This window comes from Leptonychotes weddellii, chromosome 14 (genome assembly GCF_054177405.1).
Source record: "Leptonychotes weddellii isolate Sample4059 chromosome 14, ASM5417740v2, whole genome shotgun sequence".
In the NCBI taxonomy this organism is placed as follows: Eukaryota; Metazoa; Chordata; class Mammalia; order Carnivora; family Phocidae; genus Leptonychotes; species Leptonychotes weddellii.
In genome coordinates this window covers 30277908-30291016 of record NC_138382.1, presented here as the reverse complement: position 1 = coordinate 30291016, position 13109 = coordinate 30277908, and positions in this window count along the sequence as shown.

The following is a 13109-nucleotide window of genomic DNA, read 5'->3' as shown; positions in this document are numbered from 1 at the left end:
CGAGTAGGGCCTCCAGTACTATATAATACTATACTTCCTGTGATTTAACAGGATATGGGAAGCTAAAATATATAGAGTACATGTCATGCGCCAAAATTAGCTTATGTATCTGTATTAGTATTATATATAATTAGTACTTAATTCCAAGTATAGTTCTCTAAGTCTGGTGTCATTTTCCTTTATTTTTATTTTTTTATTTAAGTATAATTAACATACAGAATTATATTAGTATCAGGTGTACACTATGATTCAATATTATAATGATTATACATTACTCAGTGCTCATCATAGTGAGTGTCCTCTTTTTATTTTAAGTTTTCATTTTAATTCCAGTTAACATAAAGTGTTATGTTAGTTTTGGGTGTACAATATAATGATTCAACAATTCCATACATCACACACGCACGCACACACACACACACACACACACCATTTTCATACATCACCAGTGCTCACAATAAGTGCACTCCTTAATCCCTATCACCTGTTTAACTCCTCCCTGAGCCCACCTCCCCTCTGATAACCATCAGTTTCTTCTCTACAGTTAAGAGTCTGTTTCTTGGTTTCTCTCTCTCTTTTTCCCTTGCTTGTTTGTTTTGTTTCTTACATTCCACATATGAGTGAAATCATATGGTATTTATCTTTCTCTGACAATACTCTTAATCCCCTTCACCCAATTCCCCCATCCACCCACCCCCACCTCTCCTCTGGCAACTACCAGTTTATTCTCTGGATTTAAGAATCTGTTTTTTGTGTGTGTGTGTTTTCTTTCTTTCTTTGTTTTGTTTCTTAAATTCTATATCAAGTGAAATTATATGGCATTTGTCTTTCTCAGTCTGACTTATATCACTTAACGATATATCCTCTAGATCCATCTATATTGTTGCAGTAGCAAGATGTCATTCTATTTTTTGGCTGAATATTATTCCATTGTGTTTGTGTGTGTGTGTGTATATATATATGTATATGTATATATATATGTATATGTATATATGTATATGTATATACATATAGCATATGTATATATATGTATATGTATATGTGTATATGTATATATATATAGCAGATATATGTATATCACATATTCTTTATCTATACATGTATTGATGGACACTTGATCTGCTTCTATAGTTTGGCTATTGTAAATAATGCTGCGATAAGCCTAGGGGTACATATATTTTTTGAATTAATGTTTTCATATTCTTTAGGTGAATACCAAGTAGTGGAATTTCTAGATCATATAGTAAGTCTAATTTAATATTTTGAGAAACCTCCATATTGTTTTCCATAGTGGCTGCACCAGTTTGCATTCCCATCAAGAGTGCTGACAAGTGTTTCTTTTCCTACACATCCTTTCCAACACTTGTAGTTTCTCATGTTTTTTATTATTTATTATTATTTTAGCTATTCTGATAGGTAAGAGGTGATATCTCATTGTGGTTTTGATTTGCATTTTGCTGATGATGAGTGATGTTGAGCATCTTTTCATGTGTCTGTTGGTCATTTGTATGTCTTCTTTGGAGAAAGGTCTATTCATGACTTCTGGCTATTTTTTTTTTTTTAAGATTTTATTTATTTATTTGACAGAGACAGACACAGTGAGAGAGGGAACACAAGCAGTGGGAGTGAGAGAGGGAGAAGCAGGCTTCCTGCGGAGCATGGAGCCCGATGTGGGGCTCGATCCCAGGACCCTGGGATCATGACCTGAGCTAAAGGCAGACGCTTAACGACAGAGCCACCCAGGCACCCCCAACTTCTGGCTAGTTTTAATTGGATTATTTGATTTTATTGTATTGAGTTGTACTAATTCTTTATATATTTTGGATATTAACCCCTTATGAGATATATCATATGCAAATATCTGTTCCCATTTTGTGGGTTGTCTTTTAGTTTTGTTGATGGTTTCCTTTGCTCTGCAGGAGGTCTTTATGTTGGTTTAGTCCCAATAGTTTAATGTTGCTTTTGGTTCCCTTGCCAAAGGACACTTATCTAGAAAAATGTTTATATGGCCAATGTCAAAGAGATTACTGTCTTTGTTTTCTTCTAGGAATTTTATCATTTCAGGTCTCACACTGAGGTCTTTAATCCATTTTGAGTTTATTTTTGGGTATGGTGTAAGGAAGTGGTCTAGTTTCATTCTTTCCCCAAAACTATGGGTTGAAGACAAGGCCTTTTTCCCATTGCATATCCTTACCTACTTTGTTGTAGATCAATTAACCATAAAAGCATGAGTTTATTTCTGGACCCTCTATACTTTTCTATTCATCTGTGCATCTATTTTTGTGCTAGTACCATACTATGTTTTGATTACTACAGCTTTGAGTATATCTTGAAATTTAGGATTGTGATACCTCCAATTTTGTTCTTCTTTTTCGAGATTGTGATGGATATTCAGGTTCCTTTATGGTTCCATACAAAGTTTGGGATTATTGGTTCTAGTCCTGTGAAAAATGCTGTCGGTATTTTGACAGGGTTGCAATAAATCTGTGGATTGCTTTGGTTAGTATGGAATTTTAACAATATTGGATCTCTCAATCCATGAGCATGGAATATCTTTCCATTTGTGTCATCTTGGATTTCTTTCATCAATGTTTTATAGTTTTTGGTGTACATGTCTTTCATCTCCTTAAGTTTATTCTTAGGTATTTTATTATTTTGGGTATAAATGGGATTCTTTTCTTAATTTCTTTTTTGTTACTTTATTGTTTGTGTATAGAAATGCAACAGATTTCTGTATATTAATATTGCATCCTACAACTTTACCAAATTCATTTACTAGTTCCAGCAGTTTTTGGGTGGAGTCTTTAGGATATTCTGTATATAGGATCATGTCATCTGCAAATAGTGGAAGTTTTACTTCATTCTTACTAATTTATGCCTTTTTTTTTCTTGTGTAGTTTCTGTGGCTAGGAATTGCAGTACTATGTTGAATAAAAGTGGTGAGAGTAGACATTCCTGTCTTGTTCCTGATCTTAGAAGAAGAGCTCTGTCTTTCCCCATTGAGTATGTTAGCTGTGTGGCCTTTATTGTATTGAGGTATGTTCCCTCTAAATCTATTTTGTTGAGAGTTTTTACCATGAAAGAATGTTGTACTTTGTCAAGTGTTTTTTCTTCATCTATTGAAATGATCATATAGTTTTGTTTTGTTTTGTTTTGTTTTAATTATGTTATGTTAAAGACCATATATTACATCATTAGTTTTTGATGTAGTGTTCCATGATTCATTGTTTGCATATAACACCCAGTGCTCCATGATCATATAGTTTTTATCATTTCTCTTGTTAATGTGATGTGTCACAATGATTGATTTGCAAATACTGAACCACCCTTGCATCCCTAGAATAAGCCTTACTTGATTGTGGTGAAAGATTTGTTAATTAAGTTTTTAATTTTAATTCCAGTATAGTTAACATAATATTAGTTTCAGGTGTACAATATGGTGATTCAACAGTTCTATACATTACTCAGTGCTTATCATAAGTGTATTCTTTAATCCCCATTGCCTCTTTCATGCATCCCACCACCTACCTCCTCTTCATTAACCATCAGTTTGTTCTGCACAGTTAAGAGTCTATTTCTTGGTTTGTCTCTCTCCTTTTTTTCCCCTTGGTTCATTTTTTGTTTGTTTCTTAAATTCCACATATGAGTGAAATCATAAGGTATTTGTCTTTCTCTGACTGGCTTATTTCAATTAGCATTATACTTTCTAGCTCCATTGATGTTATTGCAAATTGCAAGATTTTTTATGGCTGAATAATATCCCATTGCATATATATACACAAAATCTTCTTTATCCATTCATGTATTGATGATGGACACTTGTGCTGCTTCCATAATTGATTATTGTAAATAATGCTTCAATAAACATAAAGATGAGTGTATTCCTTTAAATTAGTGTTTTTATATTTTTGGGGTAAATACCTGGTAGTGCAATTAAGGGATTGTAGGGACCATTTTTAACTTTTTGAGGAAACTCCATACTATTTTCCACAGTGCGCCTATTTGCACTCCCACCAACGAACAGGATGAGAAGGTTCCCCTTACTCCACATCCTCCCCAACTATTGTTGTTTCTCATGTTTCTGACTTTAGTCATTCTGACAGGTGTGAGGCGATATCTCATTGCAATATTGATTTGTATTTTGCTGATGATGAGTGATGTTGAGCATCTTTTCATGTGTCTGCTCACCATCTGAATGTCTTCTTTGGAGAAATATCTGTTCATGACTTCTGCCCATTTTTAATTGGATTATTTGGGTTTTTTTAGGTGCTGAGTTGTATAAAATTTTATATATTTTAGAAACTAACATTTTATCAGAGATATTATTTACAAAAATCTTCTGCGATTCAGTAGGTAGTCTTTTATTTTTATTGATCATTTCCTTTGCTGTGCTGAAGCTTTTCATTTTGATGTAGTCCCAATAGTTTATTTTTGCTTTTGTTTCACTTGCTACATTTGGTGTCAGAGAAATTACTGCCTGTGCTCTCTTATAGTATTTTCTTTTAGTTTCAGGTCTCACATTTAGGTCTTAAACCATTTTGACTTTATCTTTGTTATGGTGTAAGCCAGGGGTTCAGTTTCATTCTTTTGCATAAAGCCATCCAGTTGAAGAGGCTGTCTTTGTCCCATTATGTAGTCTTTTCCTCCTTTGTCGAAGATTAATTGACAATATAAACATGGGTTCATTTCTCTGCTTTCTATTCTATTCCATTGATCTATATGCCTATTTTTGTGCAGTATCATACCAGTTTGACTACTACAGCTTTGTAGCATAACTTGAAATTTGGTATTTTTGATAGCTCCAGCTTTGTTTTCCTTTTTCAAGATTGTTTTGGCTGTTTGAGGTCTTCTGTGGTTCAACATAAATTTTAGGATTGTTCATTCTAGTTCTTTGAAAAATGTTGTTGGTATTTTGATAGGGATTACATTAAACCAGTAGATTACTTAAGGTAATATTGACATTTTACCAGTATTTTTTCTTCCAATCCATGAGCTTGGAATATTTTTCAACTTATTTGTGCCATCTTCAATATCTTTCATCCATGTTTTATATTTTTCAGAGTACAGGTGTTTCACCCCCTTGGTTAAGTTATGCCTAGGTATTTTATTGTCTCTGGTATAGTTGTAAATGGGATTACTTTCTTAACTTTTCTTTATGTTGCTTCATTATTAGTATATAAAAATGCCACAGATTTCTGTACATTGATTTTGTATCCTACAACTTTACTGAATTCGTTTATTAGTTCTAATAGCTTTTTGGCAAGTCTTTAGGATTATTCTATAAATAGTTATCATGTCATCTGTAAAGAGTGGAAGTTTTACTTCTCCCTTACGAATTTGGAGGCCTTTTATTTCTCCTTCATATCTAATTGCTTTGGCTAGGACTTCCAGTACTATGTTAAATAATAGTGGTGAGAGTGGACATTCTTATCTTGTTCCTGACCTTGGGGGAAACAGTCTGCTTTTCACTATTGAGTATGATGTTAGCTGTGTGTTTTACATATATGACCTTTATTATGTTGAAGTATATTCCATCTAATTCTACTTCATTGAGGATGTTGTACTTTGTCAGGTGTTTTTTTTTTTTTTTTTTGCATCTATTGATTACGTGGCTTTTATCCCTTCTTTTATTGATGTATCACATTGATTGATTTGTGAATCTTGAACTACCTTTGCATCCCAGGGAAAAATCCTACTTGATTGTGGTGAAAAAATTTTTAATGTATTGTTGGATTCAGCTTGTTAATATTTTGTTGAGGATTTTGCATCTGTGTTAATCAGAGATATTGGCCTGTAATTCTCTCTCTCTCACTCTTTTTTTTTTTTTTTTTTTGGTAGTGTATCTGGTTTTGGTATCAGGGTTATGCTGCCCTTAGAGAATGGATTCGAAAGAGCTTTATTTCCTCTACTTTTTTTTTTTTTAATAGCTTACAAAGAATAAGTATTAACTCTTCTTTAAATGTTTGGTAGAACTTGCCTGTGAAACCGTTTGGTCCTAGACTTTTGTTTGTTGGGAGTTTTTACTGATTCAATTTCTTTGCTGGTAATAAGTCTGTTCAAATTTTTCTATTTCTTCCAGATTCATTTTAGGGAGGATATATGTTTCTAGGAATTTATCCATTTCTTCTATGTTATCCAATTTGTTGCCATATAATTTTTCATAATCTTTTATAATCCTTTCTATTTTTGTGGTGTCAGTTGTTATTTCTCCTCTTTCATTTCTGATTTTATTATTTGAGTCCTGTCTCTGTTTTGTTTCGTTCTGTTTTGTTTTGTTTTTGGTGAGTCTAGCTAAAGTTTATCAATTTTGTTGATCTTTACTGAGAACAAAATCCAGGTTTAATTGGTTTTTGTTTTGTTTTGTTTTTTAGTCTTTATGCCTTTTATTTCTGCTCTGGTGTTTATTGTTTCCTTTCCTCTTCTGGATTTGGGTTTTATTTGTTCCTCTTTTTCTAGCTCCCTTAAGTGTAAGGTTAGGTTGTTTATTTGAGACTTTTCTTGCTTCTTGAAGTAGGCCTGTATTACCATAACCTTCCATCTTAGAAGAGATTTTACTGTATTCCAAAGGTTTTGGAACATCATGTTTTTATTTTTATTTTTCTCTATGTATTTTTTTTTAATTTTCTCTTTGATTTCTTGGTTGTGCCATTCATTGTTTGGTAGCTTGTTATTTAACCTTCATGTATTTGTGTTTTGGAATTTCTTTTGTGTGTGTGGTTGATTTCTATTTCATAGTGTTGTGCTCAGAAAGGATGCATGATATGATTTCAATCTTTTTAAATTTCTTGAGTCTTTTTTTGGTGTGGCCTAGTATGTGATCTATTTTGGAACATGTTCAATGTACACTTGAAAAGAATGTGTATTCTGCTGGTTTGGGATGGAATGTTCTGAACTGAATATATTTGTTAAATCCATCTGGTCCAATGTGTCATTCAAAACCACTGTTTTTATTTTTTTTCTGAATAATCTATCATCCATTAATGTAAGTACAGTGTTCATGTCTCCTACTATTATTGTATTACTATTCATTTCTTCCTTTATGTCTGTTAGTAGTTGCTTTATGTTTTTGGGTGCTCCCATTTGGGTTCATAAATATGAATAGTTATTATACCTTGTAGAACTATTCCCTTTGGGCGCCTGGGTGGCTCAGTTGGTTAAGCGACTGCCTTCAGCTCAGGTCATGATCCTGGAGTCCTGGGATCGAGTCCCGCATCGGGCTCCCTGCTCAGCAGGGAGTCTGCTTCTCCCTCTGACCCTCCTCCCTCTCATGCTCTCTGTCTCTCATTCTCTCTCGCAAATAAATAAAATCTTAAAAAAAAAAAAAAAAGAACTGTTCCCTTTATGATTATGTCATGTTCTTCTTTGTCTTTGTTTAAAGTCTAGTTTGTCTAAATATTGTTACCCCAGCTTTCTTCAGGCTTCCATTGTATGATAAATTTTTTTTTCATCACTTCATTTTCAATCTGCATGTAATTTTAGATCTGTAATGAAACTCTTGTAGGCAGTATATACATAGGTCTAGCTTTTTTATCCATTCAGTCACCCTATGTCTTTTGATTGGAACATTTAGTTCACTTATATTCAAAGTAATTATTGATAGGTATGTAGTTATTGCCATTTTGCTGCTTGTTTTATGGCTGTGTTTCTAGTTCTTTTCTGTTTCTTTCTTCTTTTGCTCTCTTCTTGTGGTTTCATAACTTTCTTTAGTGATATGCTTGGATTCCTTTCTCTTTATTTTTGCCTATCTATTATAGGGCTTTTGATTTGTGGTTACCATTAGGTTTATATATAACATCCTGTGCACATAGCAGTCTATATTAGGTTGATGGTCACTTAAGTTTGAACCCATTCTAAAAGCACTAAATTTTTACACCCCCTCCACATATTTTATTTATATGATGTTATATTTATACCCTTTTATTTTGTGAAATCCATGACTGATTTTTATAGATATAATTGATTTTACTGCTTTTGTGCTTTGACCTCTGCACTGGTTTTATAAATGATTAATCTAGTACTTTTATTATGCTTATATGTACCTGTGAAATTTTTTCCTTTCCTAATTTTTTACTCCTGATTGTGACTTTTCCATTCCACTTAAAGAATTATCTTTAACATTTCTCATAAGCCTGATTTAGTGGCAGTGAATTCCTTTAACGCTTGTTTGTCTGAGAAATTCTTTCTATTTTGAATGATAGTCTTGCTGGACAGAGTATTCTTGGTTGTAAGTTTTTTTCTTTTTAGTACTTTGAATATATCATTCCACTATCTTCTAGCCTGAAAAGTTTCTGCTGAAAAATCAGGTGATGGCCTAAAGGGTTCCCATCGTATATAAATGTTTTCTTTCCTTCTCTTAATAGTCTCTCTTTTTTCTACTTTTTGCCATTTTATGTTTATTTTTAGCTTTAATTTTTGTATGTTTATTTATTTATTTATTTATTTATTTATTTATTTATTCATTTATTTAACTTTTTGCCATTTAAATTATTATGTGTCTTGTTGTGGACCTTTTTGGTTCAATTTTGTCGGGTACACTCTATGCCTCCTGGAATGGAAATCTGTTTCCTTCTCCAGACTAAGGAAGTTTTCAGCTATTATTTCTCCAAAAGAAAATTTCTGCCTCCTTTTCTTTCTCTTCTCCTTCTGAGATCCTTATAATCCAGATGTTATTAACCTTGATGATGTCTCTGATTTTCCCTTAACCTATTCTCAGTTTTTATTACTCTTTTTTTTTCCCCTTTGTTCAGCTTGGTCGCTTTCCATTACTCTGTCTTCCAGCTTGTTGATCCATCAATCTGCTTTCTTTTAGCATTTTCTATAGACTTCAATTCCTTTAGTAAAAGTCAGATCTATTGAAGTAAGTTTTAGAGTACGGATAATCTTTTTTCTTAAATCAAGGAAAAATCTTAATAATAAATGGTTCATAAAATTTAGTCATGTGGTACTGTCTTATTCAAAGAAGGACAGTCCAAACAGGAACTCCAGTTTTTGTTTTTGTTTTTATTTTATGTTAATTTAATCACCATACATTACATCATTAGTTTTTGATGTAGTGTTCCATGATTCATTGTTTGCACGTAACACTCAGTGCTCCATTCAGTACATGCCCTCTTTAATGCCCACCACCAGGCTAACCCATCCTCCCACCCCCCTCCCCTCTAGAACCCTCAGTTTGTTTCTCAGAGCCCATAGTCTCTCATGGTTTGTCTCCCTCTCCAATTTCCCCCCCCCTTCATTTTTCCCCTCCAGTCTTAACAATCATCTCTCAAAAATTTTAAAATAACTCATGTAAAACTATAATCACTCTTTAAAATGCCCCATATTTTCCTAATCTCTACTATCTGAAAAATTATAGGGCTTTTGACTCTATTCCTCAAAAGGAACCTGTTTCACACCGCTAGCCTTTTGATATCACCAGCTGTCTCTCAATCACTAGTCCCTTTCTGGTACCCATGTTCATGCCCTGTATAGTTCTAAAAGAAAATGAGCACTAGGAGTTTACTAAGAGTAATAAAGACAGCTCACTACCACTGATCAACTGTATCATTTCCAAGGAAACCGTACTCCTTATGAGGTGCATTTTTTTTTCTGATAAGATTTTGAGAGTAATTCTTGACTTTCTTTTAAGCAGAAAAGGTGTCTCTGAGTAACTGAGAATGTCTGTGCTAGAAATTATTAGTTTTTAAATTTAAATAGACACTCATGAGTCATTTCTGTATTGTGCAAGAAGTAGGTCTATAGATATTTATGTATATTGCCTTATTTCTTACTAAAGTCCATATTACAAAAACATCAGTCCTAATTAATGGGCAAATGAAGTTTTCTAGTACATGTAAGTATATTTCTATATCTTCTAGATGTGTTTTTCTAAATATTATTTAAATTATTTCTAAAATTGTTCTAATATATTTTTAGCAGTGTGTTGTATGTAGTTTTAGACAAATAATTATGATTTATGAAAGAACCATCTATCAGCAGATTTGAACTAGAAAACATACTACTGCCTACTTTGACCTTTGGTTTATCTGTTTCTATGAACTAAACTTTGGCTGCTTTCTGAAAATATTAATTATAGCACTTTACTATTATTTTAAGTACATTCTATGAGTTCTATAAAATTATTAACTAAAATCTTTGTGTAGAAGATTTGCTTTTGCTTTTCTGTATGCTATTGTTATACTTGCTAAAAACACCTATTTCAGATCCTTCTCATTGAGTCCTTTGTTCTCTTGGTTGCAGTTTATATGAAAATAAAATAAAATTTGTAATAGAAAATTAGTTCTGGTGCACCTGGGTGGCTCAGTTGGTTAAACGTCTGACTTTCTCTTTCTCTCTCTCTCTCTCAAATAAATAAATAAAATCTTAAAAAACAGAAAATGAGTTCATGATGCATTTTCTATTCTAGAGGGCAGGGAAAGATAACAGTAGGAAGGGATAGTGTAGGAGAGAATAGTAAGAAAATGAAAAATGTATCTAGCAATATATTCAAGTTACATTCTTTCACCTTTTTTTCTGTATCTTTTGTCCTTTTATCATCATCAAAATTTCTTCTCAATTTAAAATTTAGGTAACATTAAATTTTTAATTTTTTGTGTGATTGTAAGATCTACACATCTAATCAATGCCTGGTTAATTGTTTTACATATTATAACATTGATTTTACATGATTATATTTTATTTATCTTATACATGATCACTGAAAGTCAAACTATATTAAGTGTTTGGATTAGTCAGCTAAGGCTGCTATAACAAAACACTATACTGTGTGGCTTAAACAACAAATTTATTTTCTTACAGTTTGGGGGCTGTAAATCTAAGATCACTGTGTTGGCAGAGTTGGTTTCTGGTAAGATATCTCTGGCTTGCAGACAGACACCTTCTCATTGTATCCCCACATGGCCTTTTCTCTGTACAGGAGCACTCCTGGTGTCTCTTCTTTTTTTTTTTTTTTTTTTTCCTGGTGTCTCTTCTTATGAGGACACAAGTCCTATTGGATTAAGACCTGCAATAGACTGAATGTTATACATGGTTTTTTGACTATGTGGAGTGTCAGTGTTTCTAACCCCCATGTTGTTCAAGGGTCAATTGTATAAAGAAATAATACTTTTTTAACCATTGTCACTGAATTACAGAGTGGGTAGTGTCCTTAGCAATAGCCTGATGATTAAATGATGTCCCTCAGTATAATCCTGTGACATAGAGGAATGCACAATTTAGTGAAAGCTATTAATTGATATTTCATATGAAATATCCTTGGATTAGTCATTCAGAGCCAAGACAATAAATTCAAGTACCAAGAACACTATGTAAATTTATAAAATTGCAGAGCATAAGGCCATGGTATCTGTATACAAGTGAAATATTTCTCACCTAAAGGCATTCAGATATGTTAAGTGTTTGAACACACTGTGTCAGGGATAAAATTTAGGCTGCAGACCCCCTACTTTCCATTCTCTACTGTAGTCTATAAAGAATGGGGAAGTGGTGTTTCCAGACATCCTTCTAAAATCTTCTATGAGTTGAGGCTTTGGATAAAATGCAAACAGTTTGCAGTCTGTAAAATAGGCTAATTTTCCTGTCTAGTACATGAAATAAAGGTTTGTTTTGTCATTATTTCAAGTTCTTGAGTCTTGAAAATCAAGGCATATTAGTTTCTTATGCTCTCATAATAAAGTAGCACAAACTGGAAGTATTGAACATCAGAAACATTAGTCTCACAGTTCTGGAGGTTAGTAGTCCAAGATCAAAGTGTTGGCAGGATTGGTTCCTTCTGAGGGAGAATCTGTTAAACCTCCCTCCTGGCTCTGTGGTTTATTGGAATCTTTAGTGTTCTTTGGCTTGTGCTACACCACCCTGATCTCTGCCTTTATCTTCACATGGCAATCTTTCTGTGTGTATCTATGTCCAAATTTTCCTCTAATAAGGACACCAGTCATATTGAATTAGGGGCTCATTCTACTCCAGTATGACCTCATCTTAACTAATCACATGTGCAATGACTCTTTTTCCAACTAAGGTCACATTTCTTATGTACAAGGGCTTACATACTTCAAAATATGAATTTTAAGAAAACACAATACAACTCATAACACAAGGACTGTATCAACTAAAATTCTTGACTGAAATAATGATACTCTCAATTGCCACAGTGAGCTCTGCCCTTCAGGCATGCTCTGCATTTTCCTTCATCCATTATATAAATTAATGAATAAATAAAAGAAAAAAATTCTAAGTCCCTTCCTCCTATAATTAAGAGTTTCTGAATTTCTGTAACACAAATCATTCAGAAGCTGATCAAAATGCTACTGAAAATCCCTCCACAGCCATTGCAATTGTGGATGGGTGTCAAAGAATAGATGTTTGTGTTGGACAGGGGTATGTCAGGGGCAAGTGTGGGTATTCCTGCTGGGTGTAGGGAGATGATCCCTGAAACAGAAGTAAAGTAGAAAAGGAATTTCAGTCCAGAGAGAATTAAGGGTGAGCTGGAAACAGAAACTCTTCACCTATATGGACACAGGTCATAAGAGCATGGATTTGTGTCTCAGGAACTTGCAGAGTTTTGCAGCAAATTTCCTGGAATTTGCAAGAGAACTGATGCTAGAACTGGTCAAGAAAAGGGATGATTGACCCGAGTGCATCAAGTGAATTGGTGAAACCAAGAGTATTTCAGAGTTTTTAACTCACTGATTAGAGAAGGGTTGGCTTACAGGGATACATTTTATTGGCTAATCCTCATGTAGACAGCTCCTCAGTACACTTCTGACTAAAACCAGCACACAAAAATAGACTTCCATAACCTTTACCTTCATGGGAAAGCCTGAGGTCTCTTAGTTCCAGGCAAGTGTGCCCCAAATCCAAGCTCCTGTACTTAGCTTTCAAATCCAGCCTAACCAGAACCTCACTTTTTTTTTTTTTCAAATTTGGCCTGTTATTAAGTAGTAGTTAAAAATTTTCCACCCTGGCCAGCTACCAAGGTAGGGTGCTGATTCTGGGACTTGGTGGGCGGCGGGGGGAAGGAGCCAATTGTGTCCATGAATATCCATGAGAGAATTCATGGGACAAGTAGTAGCTCACATGTCCCTGGATTTAACAATGGTTTTCAGCTTCTC